Source organism: Argopecten irradians, chromosome 3 (assembly GCF_041381155.1).
Source record: "Argopecten irradians isolate NY chromosome 3, Ai_NY, whole genome shotgun sequence".
NCBI classification, from domain to species: domain Eukaryota; kingdom Metazoa; phylum Mollusca; class Bivalvia; order Pectinida; family Pectinidae; genus Argopecten; species Argopecten irradians.
In genome coordinates, this window is record NC_091136.1 from 1,678,044 (window position 1) to 1,696,456 (window position 18,413).

Below are 18,413 nucleotides of genomic sequence, written 5' to 3' on the forward strand. Positions count from 1 at the left end.
ATTACTTCCTGGACCCTTATCCGTCATGGTTTTAACCGACATTTTATTAAGTGTTCGTAGCTTAAGGTAAATGAACTTTCTTTATTTCACGAACGAAACAAAAATAAGTTATCTTTTCAAATATTATGCACATGTATTTTTTGTTATTTTGATAAGTATGATAAAAACGAATTATTGTGTCAATAGAGTAGGAAACCTTGCAGAGCAGTTTGTTGAATTCCAATACGATAATTTTTTATTTGGATTACAAATACTATAAACAATAAAATTAACAAGGGACTTATCGGTACTCGGAATGCCAAGAGGTTGATATTTAGATCTTTAATATGAACTTTGTTTTGAAGACGCTTATATAGCAGACGGTTTTTGGAGCTGCATGCTTATATTTTGTGTTAGTTTGGCGACAAAAAGTCCGTTTGGCGACTGTTCCACTACTGGCCAGTACAATTTGACGTTGTAATTTTAAATAAATTGAATATAATGATTGCTTATCAATTGTGTTGCTCGTTTTGACTGACGAAGGGATTTGAATGTCGTGACAATGGTACGCATTATACTTCATTTACACGAGATTATATCCGAATTACTTTCATCAGTCGATGCATGCAACAACATTGATAATACATTCTTACATAACAATAAAGGTTTTATATATTTAAAGTCATATTAACAACAGAGTCGTGTAAGGACCTGCCAGGTTTGTTGGCGGAGGAAAGCCGGAGTACCCGAAAAAAAACCACCGATCAGCGGTCAGTACCTGGCAACTGCCCCACATAGGATTAGAACTCGCGAATCAAATGTGGAGGGATTGTGGTAATATGTCGAGACATATTAACCACTCGACCACCGCGAACCCAATAAATAATACAGAATTATGAGTTTGAACATTGAAGATTAAACACACATGCATGTGCACTGCATTGTATCTATATTCTGGGTATATACTTATTTATTATATATATATGTAGAAAAGTGGATAGTTCCTGCTTATAAATTAGCATGTCTTTTTGATTGTTTAGGACACATGTACAAAAAAAAGATATATCTAAATGTCTGCAATATTTACGGAGAACGTATTAAATGCTTCTAAACAGGCCTTCTAAGGAAAAATGTTGAACTTTTTGCTCAATTGCGCAATTGTCAAAACTTAAAATGACAAAAGGACAAAACCCTTTGTTCTAGCTCCACTCTCTGTATGATCTGATTGTAGTCCTTTTTTTTTTGCGGGAATTTATACATAATAGCTATAGAATTAAGTAATCTGCCAAAGAAAGCGAAGCAACATAAATATTAAACTAAGTGCGAGTATATCTCTTTCTATCTAAGCCTTTGTTAATGTGCATTAGTGCATTCAACGAAGATGACAGAAAAGAAAAACAGCAGCGAGAGGGGAAGAATATTAATTTCCATTGGCTTTTTCATTTGCGACCGTTTTCCAGTGTGACCCATGGCGCATTGCGCAGCCCAAGAGTTGCATAGTGCTACAGGGTCACACTTGAAAACGGTCCTAAGTAAAAATACCACACTGTAACCAGGCCATCAATACAATATATATCAGTCGAACATTCACGAGGTGAAAATAACTGTGAAATGATATTCATCGAGAACAATATGATGTAGGGGCACAATACCATTCATTATGGAGTGTTTCTATAGAGTTCGTCGTGTCTAGTGCAATTGATTTACACCTATAGACATTGCTGGTAGCAGCTATGTTCATCTGTCGGTACATGTCTTGAACGCATTGTGACATTGGTGAAGGTCGGTGTACACATACCAGGTGACTTAACATAACAAAAAATTATATTCTATCGATAGTTTGAAAGTTTATCTTGGCATTGTGGAACACAAATGTCTTACACATATTTAGGCAAACGATTGTGTGTAAAATCGATGTCGGAAGAAAAGACGGGTCGAACATTAGTATTGTAATTCAACGCGACTGTATCAAAGGAACATTTGTTACCACAGCAAGCAACTAGAAAAATGGTAAGTACAGTTACTTAAACGTTATTAATGTATCTAAAACATGATGATATTTACTAGTGTTTTGTTTTGTTTTATTTTGTTTATTTATTTATTGTTTTGTTTTGTTTGTAAAACTGATAACTGAATGTTAGAAATGAAATCGACAATACAGAGAAATGAACACGGATTATGTCAAAGTGTATATTTGTCTTTGTTTAGCTGTATTCAATGAAGTTATTCTAATAAATCATCGTTTGTTTTGTTACTCTAATGCATGTATCTTGTATACTAATACGTTCTAGAATAATACTATGTTTATAAAATATTTAAGACATAAAAAGATAATATGTGCCGCGGTGAGAAAACGACATGAATAAATGGTAGTTAGTCAACACCTACTGTGGCTGAGAAACACGACACAATAAGGTGTAACATACAATATACACGTGATATAAACAGGCTCAATGTCCCCCGGAATCAATTTTATTGATCTGTCTCACTCTTTCCAACGTCACATTAGTTTAATAACAAATATCAAGTTATCATACATTAATTCACTACGCTGGAAGTGACGTTCACATTCTGTGTCTCACATAGAGTAACACTAGTTTTGTTGTTGTTGCTGCCATTGTTCTCTTGCTTTACGCTTCCATTTAAATGTTTTTTGTCATACTATGATAAATACTTACGAAGACGTAATTTGTGAAGTTCATAGGGTGTTTGAAGTGAGGATTTACGTAATAACCTCTAGTCGAAACTTCACGCCTTTTCCTTAAGGAGTGTTCATCTCCGGCATCGAGGCTTAAGACAGAGAGCAAGTCACATTGACGGAGAGCAAGTCACATTGACTTTGATTTCCATTGTTACACCTAAGTGGAGTATTTTAATAATTTGTTACTGCTTTATTGTAACTCACGTTAAGACAGTGGATTTAGTTTAGTTTTGATTTCTTTTGTGGCAGTCACAGGTTTGTGTTTTACTTGTCAATTCACAATTCAAATATCATTTTTATAAATCGTTTACTTTAATTCTTCTCTATAACTCTTAGCCCAAGTATGTTTCTGGCAAATTTTAAAATTTATGCAGAACTATAACTAGTGGTGTTTTAAAGGATTAACCTCTATTTTCCATTCCCAGCCCCCGCTACCCCCCTTCCAAAACACCCCCCCACCCACACCCCCAACCCCCAAGAGCCAAAAGTTATTTAAACTATGTCCCCCTTCCCCAATGATTTTTAGCCAAATTTGATTACAATTTATGCAAAACTCCAGGACTAATGAAGAACGGAGCTCGAACGGGCCGAATCTAACTCTTATGTTTCTCAGTAAACCGGAAACCGGAAATCAAAACAAGATCCAGTAAGGCGCAAGACCGTATTCAAATGTTGACGGACGTTCATGCCAGATGAGCTAAAAACGATGATATTATTGCAATGTTTAAGTATAATCATCGCGCCGTCATTTAGGATCGTCGTTAATTAAGCGTCAAAATCAATGGCAATTGCGTTATCAACAGTGTACACCAAGCTTACGTCGCATTCATTGATGACGTCACGTAATTGCATAGTGCGTGCGAGCGAGCTGTATTACATCCCCTTCCCCAACCTTCGTGTAAGACATAGTTGTCCTTTCCCTAGCAAACATGGGGACATGCAAAGTATTGAGAGAAAGTGTTACCATTACGGAATGATAAGCACATTTAAATAATCCCAATATCCGTACCTGTCTGATTTTTTCATGATCCTGAAGAATTGTGAAAAAGAAAATCCTGCTGTCAATCATGCAGAGACAGGATTAAATCGTTGTCAAGATGAGCTATTATGAATAGAAAACTTCGTCCAAGGATTGAACTAAATCCGTGACCTTTATTAGATCAATATGAGTAAGACTAAAACTGTTAAATAATGCAATACTTTTCATTGCGATTGATTGAAATAGTATAGCCTAAAGGATCTATTTAAGTGCAACAGCAATCCTGGTCGGTATATATCTAGGAATAATTGACATCGTGTGGATTATTTAATTATCCCAAATATTAGGATTTATTCCGATGGATTTACGATGAGTTACAATATTCGGTCTTTGCATATTTGCAGAGTAACCTCCCTTGCGGGTAGGTTTTAATTGTTACGTCATTGTTTTGTGATCGAAATTCACGGCTTTATCTCTGAAAAGTATGAAGCTACGTTCGCAAACGCATGTTGTCAAAATCAATACCTACCCGCAAGGGCATATATTTTACAGTTGTGTGGCCGCACAACTTACCAAAACTGCGTGCTCACATCGTGCGCACAGCGTGCGCATATCTGTGCAGTTCGGATCGCACACCGCACAGCTGACCGATCGGGACGATCGGTCAATCAAATTTGCGAAATCATTGCATAAACGGACCGTGTTGATGAGTCTAATTTACTTGTACTGTCATTCCAGTGATATCTAAATCTAATACTTAATTTCTGTTAAAAAATGTTTCTACACATGTAATTATTTTATCATAATATTTGAAATATAATTTGATTGATATACATTTAATTTTGATTTATTCAATTGACAACTGTTTTCCCCATTTAATTTATATCCTTGGGAACAAAAAAAAAAGGAAATATAAGATTAAAAATAAAAAATATTAATATTAATTAAAAAAAAAAAAAAAAAAAAAAAAAAAAAAAAAAAATAATAAAAAAAAAAAAATTATAGTCCTGAGGCTTTCTTTGCTGTACGGCCCGCGGGGTTTAACATCTTATCGTCGGCTATACTTTTATTGATTTTTTTTTTATTTCATATTTTTTTTTGTTGATAATGCACCATGCTTGAAATTATTCTTTTTATTTTATCATTGTATATTTTGTGTTTGTTTGTATTTTAGTTTTAGTTTCCATATTAGTTTGTGACATTAACTTTAGGTATGGTTCTGGGTTTTCGCTGTAGACATCATAAATTTCGCCACACCCATGCCCACTTTCACGGACTCTAATGTTTCAGTCTCCGATTTTTTGGTCCTCTGCAGTAAATTTATAGAACACCGCCTTTACCGTCTTATATTCTCGACCAATATTTAATTCCTGTTTGGCCCAACCCAAACGGACCATTAAATTTAAACACTTATTGAACCCTGTTTGTTATGGACCACAGGCAACTATGTAGCGTCACCCCTCGCTACAGTGTGCCCTACACACTTCCCCGCACGCGAGCAACCCTCAGTTGAAATACTGCCCAGCAAGTTTCGATCTGATCGAGTTTCCTTTTGTTCTCTGTTCGGTCGATCCCGATTTATCATAGGACCTAATTATCAGATTATTACCGTGTGCGAGGGCGCGTGTGGATAACTCGCATTCATTTTGCTTACTTGTGTACTGGGCCAGTTGACGTGAAGCGCTCAGTGATCGTATACCACAAGGGTATGCAACATTCGGTTCTTTCGATTGCTCTGGGGTAGGCGACTGAAGTCCCGGACTCTTTTTTTTCGAAACGATTTAGGCAGCTTCCTATCTCATACGTGTATACGCCTATGGAATTCTATAATTGCTTTTTTTATCTGTATTTTTGATAATTTGATCTTTATTTTTAGTCAATATTTTGGAGAGTACCGTTCCTACGTCATCATTCTGTATTTCAATTGTTGTTGTCATCTCATTTTTTGTTTTTTATGCGGTGTATGTGACTCTCGGTGGGGGTTATATGGTGGTTGAGGTTAAACAATCGGTGTTGTTTTTTTTGTGTTTTGTGTGGGTTATTGTTTTCGTTTTGCAATTAGTTTAATAGTAACGCACGCTTGGTCTTAATTGCTACAGTTAGTTCCAGTAATAAGTAGTCATTTTTTCAAACACTTTCAAACCCGATTGTGATGCGTAGTGAGTTACATACAAAGTTAATTATGATTTGACCACATATCATTGCTCATTGGCGGGGGAGCGGCGGGTGGTAGGTTGTGGTAATTTGGGTGGTAATGGGGGTGGGGGTGGTGGCGTAATTTAAATTATTAAAAGTCGATTATCTATAATATTTTTATAACTTATTTTTTTTTTTTTAAAATATTTATTTTACGCGTAATTATTATTAATAATTTACAGAGTATCAATTACCCAATTTTAAAATAAACCATTTTGCATTTTCATTTACATCATCAGAGGTGTGTGATGGGTTACTATTTGGATAATATTTTAATTTATTTTTTAAAAACAGTGAGTAAGACCCCGAGGGGACCAGAGGGAATTGATTTATAATATTTGAATTACTATAGCTCAATATTTCGGATTTATTAAAAATCTATCGATATGTTTTTGGTTTTTTATTTATTTTTTTAACACATAATAGAAAAAGTAATAATGTCTCTTAGAAAAAGAATAGAAAGAGAAAGAAAAAGAAATAAAAAAGTAAAGTATTGATTTTCATTTTTTTGATTGGTCAAACACAACAATTAACTTCAGGTGTATAAAAAAGTGAAATTCAAGTTTATAAGATGTTAAAGTATGCAAGGCCTCACAACCGATTAACTTTAATTTTAATGAAAAATAAAAAAATAAATAAAAAAGATATGGTCTTGATGCTCTAGAAATAAATTGGTTTATTTTACTTAGTCTTTATTCTGTCCCTTAATCTATCAACTCTTTTTTTATAAAAATATAATTGTTGTTAAATTATTGGTTGTTTTTTTGAGTTAGAGTTTACGCAATGCAATTATGCATTAATATATGATATGATTAAGATTCTTAATGGCCCCGACAAATTAACTACATTGATACTCAGCATGCTATCAAAACTGGTTTTTTTATGTACTTACTCAGAATATGCTTATGTTCTTTTTTTATATAAATGTAATGTATTATGTCATGTCAAGTTTATGTTGATGTCCCATGTATTTTGTAAAAATGTGTTAAATGCAAAAAATTGAACAAAAAAAAAAAATAAAAAATAAATATATATATATAATATACATTCATATATATACATGTATATTGCATTTTTCATAAAATTTCAATTTTGAAACAAAAAATACAGTACATATATTATGTACCGGTCAGCTAGGATACAGAGTTTCTGTTCTTGATCGTCATGATCATAGAAGAAACCTGGTCCACCTCAGAATTAAGACCACCTCGCTATTAAGACCACTTTTACTCGGACCACTGGGTGGTTTTAATAGATAGGTTTTAATGTAAATACTGTTATACATATTCTCAACACATGTTATATAATGTTTCTGACGTCCCTTGCTCATACACATTTTCATTTACAGCGGTTCGGAGCGGTAGGGAGCTGGGTTTTCGAGAAAAATATTTCAAAGATTAAAGGATAGATAACCACCCCATATATACATCTCTTCGTATCTGTAGCAGTGTGCAGCCAAGCGTGAAGGTGTGATACATTGATCATGACCACATCAAGTTTCTTTATTAGTTCTCTTTGACAAATACATTGTATAGAGAAACATAATATATAAATATCAATTTCAAAAATTTGACAAGTAGAAAATATGTACATATAAGGAAGGACAAATCATAAATTCTTTTGGAAAATATCAAAACAATAAGCAGTGATCTAGAGTTGGCTGTTTTATTGTTTAGAGGATTAAGTGTCATTTTATAACGAAATCTTATCGTGTGGTTGTTTATGCAAATTAAATGAAAAAAATCGGAGGTGTTTAAAATATAAATGAAATTGTAATACATGTACGTACTATTCTGTACTAGGCAAATGTACTTATATAATTTGTAACACAATGTTTTTTTCAGAGTAGATTATCATGTCAAAGTAAAATTGCTGAGTGAATCTGCTATAATATATATTGAAACCACTGAAGCTTAAAATTTTCGTTACTGTAAAGGAAATTTTAGAAATATCAACCCATTTCAAATGATTCGACTGAACTAATTAAGTCTTCCCATCTTCTCCTCCCGGTAGGAGTATGTTATTTTTTCATTACATTGTACAGATCAATATGAAATATTTAATGTAAGTAGGAAACAAATTTGACATATTTCAGAGTCAGCCTAATTCAGGTATTCTCTGATAGCAGATACTAAAACCGTGATATTCCACAAAATTAGTACTAATCTGATAGATTTGTATCAATTCATCAAAACAGTAAAAAGTAAGCGTGTCACTATCCTTCATTAAATCATATACTACAATTATGTTTTTCTTGAACCAAGCCTTATAAGAACAGTTTTTTCTACCAATATTCATATTTCAAAGTAAATTATCATGTTCAAGCCTTATGAAAACAGTTTTGGAACCAATAGTCAAATTTCAAAGTAAATTATCATGTCAAAGTAAAATTTCTGAGTGAATTTGCGAATCCGAATTTTGGACCTATCCTTGCTCCAAATTTTGCTGAACAACTTTCCATAATGTTTAATAAGAAGATATTTACAAATTGTAGTTAGAAAAAGGACACTGATGACAATATCTGTCATTTAGGTAACTCGTGCCGTTACCGTTTGTTAGAATATATGTTGTAATGTACTACAAACTTGATAGACATAGAGAAAAAATATTAACATGTTTTGACAAAAAAACATCCTTCGTGCCATTTACATGTCGTTTAGTTAATTAACTCAGGTTATTTAGTTTTATAGTTAATATATATACATTCATGTACTTGAAACTTGATAAAGCATATACCGGTAAACAGCTGATAGCTGACAGAGATTTTTTTTTTCTCTCTTTCTCTCTCTTTCCCCTCTTTCTCCCTGATATGTTGCCAAAGTAGTATTCGTGAAGTTATGAAGCATGAAAGTCATCCTTTATGACAATATACGTTAGTTATATATGTTACACGGTCTGACAACCATTAAATTTTTGTACTTATAGATAGTATGGTGTTCTTAAACTTGCTAGATACATTTTTGTTAAAAAGGAAATCCTTGATGTCATTCATATTAGTCATTAAAGGTCAAATAACGTGTACGGTATCGCTTAAACATTATATGAGATTTTATATTATATAAAATCTCATATAATGTTTAAGCGATACCGTACACGTATTTGACCTTTAATGACTAATATGAATGACATCAAGGATTTCCTTTTTAACAAAAATGTATCTAGCAAGTTTAAGAACACCATACTATCTATAAGTACAAAATTTAATGGTTGTCAGACCGTGTAACATATAAAACTAACGTATATTGTCATAAAGGATGACTTTCATGCTTCATAACTTCACGAATACTACTTTGGCAACATATCAGGGAGAAAGAGGGGAAAGAGAGGGAAAGAGAGAAAAAAAAAATCTCTGTCAGCTATCAGCTGTTTACCGGTATATGCTTTATCAAGTTTCAAGTACATGAATGTATATATATTAACTATAAAACTAAATAACCTGAGTTAATTAACTAAACGACATGTAAATGGCACGAAGGATGTTTTTTGTCAAAACATGTTAATATTTTTTCTCTATGTCTATCAAGTTTGTAGTACATTACAACATATATTCTAACAAACGGTAACGGCACGAGTTACCTAAATGACAGATATTGTCATCAGTGTCCTTTTCTAACTACAATTTGTAAATATCTTCTTATTAAACATTATGGAAAGTTGTTCAGCAAAATTTGGAGCAAGGATAGGTCCAAAATTCGGATCGCAAATTCACTCAGAAATTTTACTTTGACATGATAATTTACTTTGAAATTTGACTATTGGTTCCAAAACTGTTTTCATAATAAGATTGAACATGATAATTTACTTTGAAATATGAATATTGGTAGAAAAACTGTTCTTATAAGGCTTGGTTCAAGAAAAACATAATTGTAGTATATGATTTAATGAAGGATAGTGACACGCTTACTTTTTACTGTTTTGATGAATTGATACAAATCTATCAGATTAGTACTAATTTTGTGGAATATCACGGTTTTATTATCTGCTATCAGAGAATACCTGAATTAGGCTGACTCTGAAATATGTCAAATTTGTTTCCTACTTACATTAAATATTTCATATTGATCTGTACAATGTAATGAAAAAATAACATACTCCTACCGGGAGGAGAAGATGGGAAGACTTAATTAGTTCAGTCGAATCATTTGAAATGGGTTGATATTTCTAAAATTTCCTTTACAGTAACGAAAATTATAAGCTTCAGTGGTTTCAATATATATTATAGCAGATTCACTCAGCAATTTTACTTTGACATGATAATCTACTCTGAAAAAACATTGTGTTACAAATTATATAAGTACATTTGCCTAGTACAGAATAGTACGTACATGTATTACAATTTCATTTATATTTTAAACACCTCCGAATTTTCATTTCATTTGCATAAACAACCAAACGATAAGATTTCGTTATAAAATGACACTTAATCCTCTAAACAATAAAACAGCCAACTCTAGATCACTGCTTATTGTTTGATTTTTTCCAAAAGAATTTATGATTTGTCCTTCCTTATATGTACATATTTTCTACTTGTCAAATTTTTGAAATTGATATTTATATATTATGTTTCTCTATACAATGTATTTGTCAAAGAGAACTAATAAAGAAACTTGATGTGGTCATGATCAATGTATCACACCTTCACGCTTGGCTGCACACTGCTACAGATACGAAGAGATGTATATATGGGGTGGTTATCTATCCTTTAATCTTTGAAATATTTTTCTCGAAAACCCAGCTCCCTACCGCTCCGAACCGCTGTAAATGAAAATGTGTATGAGCAAGGGACGTCAGAAACATTATATAACATGTGTTGAGAATATGTATAACAGTATTTACATTAAAACCTATCTATTAAAACCACCCAGTGGTCCGAGTAAAAGTGGTCTTAATAGCGAGGTGGTCTTAATTCTGAGGTGGACCAGGTTTCTTCTATGATCATGACGATCAAGAACAGAAACTCTGTATCCTAGCTGACCGGTACATAATATATGTACTGTATTTTTTGTTTCAAAATTGAAATTTTATGAAAAATGCAATATACATGTATATATAAATGTATATTATATATATATTTTTTTTTTATTTTTTTTTTGTTCAATTTTTTGCATTTAACACATTTACAAATACATGGGACATCAACATAAACTTGACATGACATATACATTACATTTATATAAAAAAAAACATAAGAAACATAACATAGCATGCTGAGTATGTACATGTACGTGTGGGGAAAAAAACAGTTTGATATATTTTGGTTAAGATAAATTTGCAAATTACTATATTTGATCAATTAGTTTTGTCGGCCATTAGAATCTTAATCATATCATATTTTAATGCATGCGTATCTAATCAAAACCAATAATTTACAAATATTTTTTAAAGTTTGATAAATTAGGGACATATAATGACTATACCATTTATTTCTAGAGCATAGACATATTTTTTTCATTAAATAAAGTTAATGGTGTGTGCTTATTTAAATCTTAAACTGAATTTCACTGAAGTAATTGTTGACAATCTAAATGAAAATACTTTTTCTAGACATTACTTTCTATTATGTTTTAATTATAATTCAAATACATATCGTTAGTTTAATCAGAGATTTAGATAGTTATTAAATTATCTATGTCTCTGGTTTAATTATCACATAGTATCACCTGAGGTAAATGAGAATCTATGTGTTTTAAAATTGGTATTGATCTGTGTAAATTATTATTAATATTTACGTAAATCGATTTTAATTATCCCGCCATGTGCAATGATTGGTCAAATAATAACTTACGATCACAATCGGTAAAGTGTTTGAAAGACTACTGTGCAATAGTCAAGCGTACTTTTAACTAATGCAAAACACCGATTGTTTACCGCAACAAAATAGATGACACATCTATTGAAATGAGATGATTGACGTACGGTACTTCATAAATATCTGAAATAAGATCAATATATCTCATACATTAAAGAATTTTAATTCCATTGGCGTTACACGTATGAGAAAGAACTGCCTAAATCGTTCGATCTCGCCACCAGGGCTATCGAAAGAACGTTGCATTACTTGTGGTTTCGATCACGTCAACTGCCAGTCACAAGTATGCAAATGATGGCGATTAACACTCTCCTAGTACAGGTAGATAATCTGATAATTAGGTCGACGGAAACAAAAGACTGACTGATGTACCTGCGGGTATTATTTTGTTCACGGGTTGCTGCGTGCGGGAAGGTGAGGCACAGCGAGGTGTGAAGTCACATGTGCCTGTGGTCATAATCAAAGGGTCAATTAGTGTTAATTTAGTGGTCGTTGGGACTATGAAAATTGGTCGTAAAACGGAATAGCGGTGTGATTGTATTTCTGAAGAGAAAAAAAATCGGAACTGAAAATAAGTGGCCGTAATAGTGGGATGTTCGTAATTTAGTGTATATGCTATACATGTCTATGTTTGGAATAAACTTTTGGAAAATAAAAATAAAATAAAACAAAAATAAATATAAAGACAAAATAAAAGAATATTTTCAAGCATGGTGAATTAACAACAAATAAAAATATGAAAAAAAAAAAAAAAAAAAAAAACCTGCCGACGATAAGGGTTGAACCCGGGCCGTCAGCATAGAAAGCTCAGGACTTACCACGACACCACTTGTACCTGTTGATTGCCATCGGGAATATTATTAAGTTACTAATGAAATGCAGTTCACTAAATTTTCTTATTTTCTTCGCAATCCACTTAAAATGATATTGATGCTGCTGAATAAGTTTACAGAATGATTCTAAACTAGTTTATATTGTATCTGGGTGCAAATTACAACTACATATACCACAAATGTGTGGTTATTCAGTTTATTCTTCACGACACCAGCCGGGGGGGGGGGGGGGGGGGGGTAAAAAGCTAGTTCCGGAATTGCGATCCCAATACTGGTAAAACCAAGTTTTACCGTAAAAACTAACAATATCAGATTCGAATTTAACTTAAATTTTTTGTTACCTATTATGCAACTATAGCATTTTGATGAGGTCGATACATGGTTATATCGACCAAAGAAATATTGACCGAGGATGTAGTCCGAGGTCGATATTTTTTCTGTGGTCGATATAACCATGTACTGACCGAAGTCAAAATGCTAATAATTGTTTTAATTATACTTTTCTGTTTTTTTTTACATTTTGAAATGACTGTGAAACCAAATAAGCATCGCATTTTAAAAACTGCTTCGTGAAATTACAATCTTTATGATTTTGTAACAAGTTTTGTGGATTTCTAAAAACAACATATGAAAAACAGTACAATTGATGCACTTCACTATCTAAGTTAATTACATGCACCCGGTGCATGCGTGTTTACGTAAATTGCATACATGTAACATATACTCCATTACACCTAAACCTGTATGTAGCTCCATGTCTTAAAGACACAGTCGATTTAAATGTATAGTTTATAGTCCACCGTTGAAATTTGAATTCGACGTCAAATGAATATATATTAATGATTCCATTCAGATTGACATTAACCTACATTATTCATCTCAATGCTTAGTACTCCATTTCGTAAATTTAAAATTGTTTAATACATACAGTAAGATTAGCCTTGCCTAATGTTGTAACTAGCCTAGGTGGAATTTTAAAAATGAAATCAAAATGTATTCACTATTCAATGGCTTCAGATGCTTAATCAATGTTATTTGATTATTTCCTACTTGATCCATATGTTAATTTCGTTGAAAATTTATAAGTTTAAACTTGTAGAATCAGCTGGAAGTCATCATCATCTTTGATAGAAACCCAAAATACACAATCTACGTCGTCGTCTGTCATCCATTTGGTAATTTTACGTTCAAACTCAGGTATCAAATCGTTTGTTTCAAAGCGCCAGGAAACACGATGACGTAAACTTTATCTATAAAATAACTTGCAATATACTTTTTTAATAAAAACTTCCGGAAAAATCGTGCAATATAGTTTTTTTATCGGTGATCACGGTGGCGTGTTTTTTGACCAATGAGAAGTGGCAAAAAAAATCAAAAAAAATAATAATTACGTATATAGTGTGGCATTTAACATTATTTGACCTCACCCACCGAGTCTGTACAGTAACTTAAGCCTAAGCATTTTTTATGTGTCATGTATTCCAAAAACTGCAGTGCATTACAATTGTATCTGATAATGTTTGGTCACATCCATTGTCAAAAACTACAATGTTGATTGTATTCATACTATGTTTTGTTGTGGGGTTAGTTGTACATTGTTACATTTGTTCTGGTTTGGTTTCTTTAAGTTGTCTAATATTCAGACTAATTAAAGTCTTTTCGGTACCTTCTGAAAATTAATTTCGCCATGACATTCAACTTTATGATACGAAAAGACTTCCGCATGTACCGAAATGATCACTCATAACGAAGCTACGTAACGCTTACATGTGAAGCCTACGTACCGAAATCGTTATGTGCAACTCTGTATGGTTTAATACTAGCAATTATATATATCTGTAACTTTTCTGCGTCGGGTGGCGTTATTTCAGCATATCGCCGGATTCGGTTTCCAGCCTCAGCACTACCTCCAAAAAAAGAACAAAGTCAGGAATAAAAAATCAACGTTATGATTTATTTATAATCATAAACAAATTCATCAAAGTACAGGTACTGGGATACAATCGAGATTTACAAAGGCTTATACTAATATTCTACACTAAAATCACTGATCTATATCCTTGAATACATTATTGGGAATATGGAACATTTTCCATAGATAGGAGGTGCTTCCATCTTTACTGGTATAATGCTCCGAATATGGAGAAATAAATACCTACTATATAGAAAGCTATTATAATAAACATTAATTATTAGATAAGAATATGGTAATGAGTCTATAGACAGAGGTGCTGTCCGTCTACAAATAGTGTTTCCGAATACTAAGGAAGGGGAAGACGTTTCCCCGTTTTCCCGCCAACGGACAACACTCATATTCTGAGAAGCTTTGTGTACTTAAACTCTATAAGAGGTTATTTCCCTTGGGAACGTTTTAAGTTCCCTTTACGGAGAAGCTCAAACATCTTGAACCACTATTTGGGTCATTGGTTTTTGAGGAGACTCAAGGCTTTTCAAAGTTTAGGGCCAGAAGATAAGTAGAAGAGGCGACCACTCGTTTGGTGAGCTCAAATGAGTTCTGACTTTCCCGTCCGATTTTTTTTCACCCCTTTTATAGCCTGCGCTGGTGATCATCCGACGAGTCCGAGCCAATCAAAACGATTATTGTTACATAGCGCGTGCGGAATCCGCGTAACGAAACGAAATCCAACCATTTAACAAATGGCGAAATACACGGTAAAGCTGGGCTGTCGTTCACAGAGACGTGATTTGGCTAGATTTTAGCGACGTTTTAATGATATGACATTCCAATCTGGCAGCATGGGTTCAGGTGACTTCCATGAACATAATAAAAACAATATTTTATACATGTTTTCGCTGATAAAAAAACTATATGTACTTTGTGTCATTTTCGTCTTATCTGTCGAATCTCAATACTTGACTCTTAACGTTAACGCTTACTGGCATTCACAATCGTCAGTTAGATCGACATGTTATTCGTCGGACGCACGTCGTAATTATAATAATACAATATACATTCTATTTAATTATGTCAATATCAATATATGAATGTAAATTATGATTATCTGTCTTTTAATCACGTATATCACATTGAGTGTAGCTGAGTTTGTAACCCATTCTCAGAATCGGGGCTAGGCCCTCGTTGTTTCGATTGGAAATATGAACGATGTCATGAATTTAAATTCCTGTGTTATAATATTCGCCGTTACGGATCGTAACACTACCCCCCTCCTTCTTTAAAAACATTTCGTCCCGAATGTTAATATCATAGGAGATTTCATTAGTTCAACTTGCCAATTTTTTCAATTTTAGGAATTAAGTCATGGCGTGCATGTCATGTTTTACTCATACCAAAGATATTTGGAGCTTGTACACAATGTTACAAACACAGGTGCTTGTACTTCAGAAACAACCAATTAGCAGCGTATTATGCATGTATGGTGAGTACTGTGGTAAGTCTTTGCAGCCATAATTTGCTCACATATTATTCCAATGTGTGATATAGTACACGCTGCAGTGAATTTGTGTATATTAAATTTAAAAAAATATGTTCAATATTTAGATACACAAAATAATTCCTACATCAACCATCTTGATATATGTTATACTTACTTTGTCATAATTTCAATGGAAGGAATTAATCACTTCCATAGTATCTAGTATTTATACAATAATATAGTTAGAATTATTTATAATTTTTCGATAATTATGAGTGAAAATATATATTCTATATATATAATACTCTATAATTTGATTATTATTAAATTAATTTTACAGAACTTTACATTTAATTTCTTCATATAATTCAATAATTATTGAATAAATTGTTCATGTTGTTTTTCCACAGTTCACTTCCTTCACTGGAATTTCTGGCGTCCGGACACGTCCATTGAGTTCCCATATACCCCTGGTGTAGACTGGTGCTTGTATCCCGTCATCCGTCTTCCGAAGGTAGCTTTTACAGGTGGTACACTGGTATACTGTTTTACGACTTCTTTCCAAAATCCATATTGCAGAGTAAAGTGCAATTATATTGTTCAGCGTGACATCGCTGAGACAGAACAATAATTGGAATAGTAATTTAGACAACAGTCTACATTTATTTAAAGGACTATTCCCCTAATTCTTGAGCCATTTTGGTTTTTCATCACCCTCATATAATTTTCAAGTAATTGTGATGAACTACCTTTAGGTCTTGACTTTGGAGATTTTTGGATTTTATACACCACATTCATTTTATTTTCTCAATAATGACATATTGGACCTTCCCATGAAGCACCGTAATTTGGAGCCAATACCACTTTTTTTTAGGAATTGTAACGCCAAACTGGATCACCTCTTTTGAATTGATTGAGTTGAGTGTTTTCGGTCATGTTCAAGTTTCATTTTTGTTTGTTGAGAGTGTAATTTTATCTCTAGCAAACTCATGAATTTTATCCATTTTGCTTCCTTAGTGTTGTTGTGTAATTAGTACACGTGTTTCATTTCAGGTACAACCCGTCCCAGAACAAGATCAACAGGAAGATTTATGCTACGACCACAACACCATCTCACAAGGCGAGACCCCGGTGCTTTTCATGAGAAGATGACCTGTAAGCCATCATGAGTAAGTTAATGTGTTCATCCCCAGTCCCTTAAATTCTCTGCCACAAATGAGGAGATGCATCATTTCCAATTGTTTCTGTGGCTCGTTCAACCATTCCATCAGACCTGTGGTCTATATGGTGTGGTTCGAGTCTTCTCAATTCCCAAGATTCTACACATTTCTTGAATACATCTGATTCAAAGTTTGTCCCTTGATCAGAGTGAAGTTGCATAGGCACACCAAAAATGGTGAACAATTCTATCTATGAATTTTTGTGCAACTGTTTTTGTAGTCATTTCTGATTACGCATGGGTATTGCCTTAACCCATTTAGTACTAAGTAATCTGCTAGCTACTAGGAGATAGGATTCCCCTTATTGCTTAAAGGCAATGGGTCCCAATACATCAATGGCCCATCTCTCCATAGGGAACCCACATTGTATGTATGTAATGGACCCTTCGGCTTCATTTTGAGTGGTGTTTTTCTCTAGCTGCACATTTGTCACAGCTTTTAATCCACTGTTTGTTATATTCTCTCGACATTCTGTCCCAGGAAATATCGCTCTCACTCACTTTTTGAGAGTGTTTTTCCTTACTCCCTAATTGACCTGCAGTCACATCTATTGTGTAACTGCTTCATCACATAGTCTGGTTAGGGATTTGGGTATAAACCATTTGGTACAAGGGTTGTCCCCCTTGGATGGTTTCCCATTTGTGACATGAAAAATGTCATCTCTTATAGTGAGGGAATCAAATCGCATCCAATAAAACTTGGTGCTCTCATCTAAATGAGATATAATCAGGCGCATTTAGGTCTTTCCCCACGTTTAACCCAGTTTCCATTACAATTTTAAGGACTGGATTCATTTTTCTGACTATCTTTAATTTGTAGGAGATTAATAGTCTTTTTCTCCTGTTTCAGATACATCCGGATGTCCCGGTGGTGGAACCCTTAGCCTGCTGCCTTGGGTATATCAAGACATATATTGGTTTGGATCAGAACCCTTGGTATCTTGACATTGGAGAGTTGTCTCCCCCTAGAGTCATTGGCATGGTTTTGTTTTTATGAAGATCTTGTTGTAACTCTACAAATAGTATCTGTAGCCTCAATCAGAACAGGGTTTTAATTATCATCACCTTTTGTTCTGCTTTGTCACAATGGCTACAATTTCTCTCTAAACAAGGTCTCCTAGATAAGGCATCAGCATTGCCATGAGCTTTAACCTGCTCTATATTCAATTTTAAATTGAATAAGCAGATAAAAATTCAAACCATCTAGCCATTTGTCCTTCAGGGTTTTTTAAAATTGATCAACCAAGGTAAGGGGCGGCCATGATCACTTCTGACCAAGAAATATTGCCCATAAAGATAGTG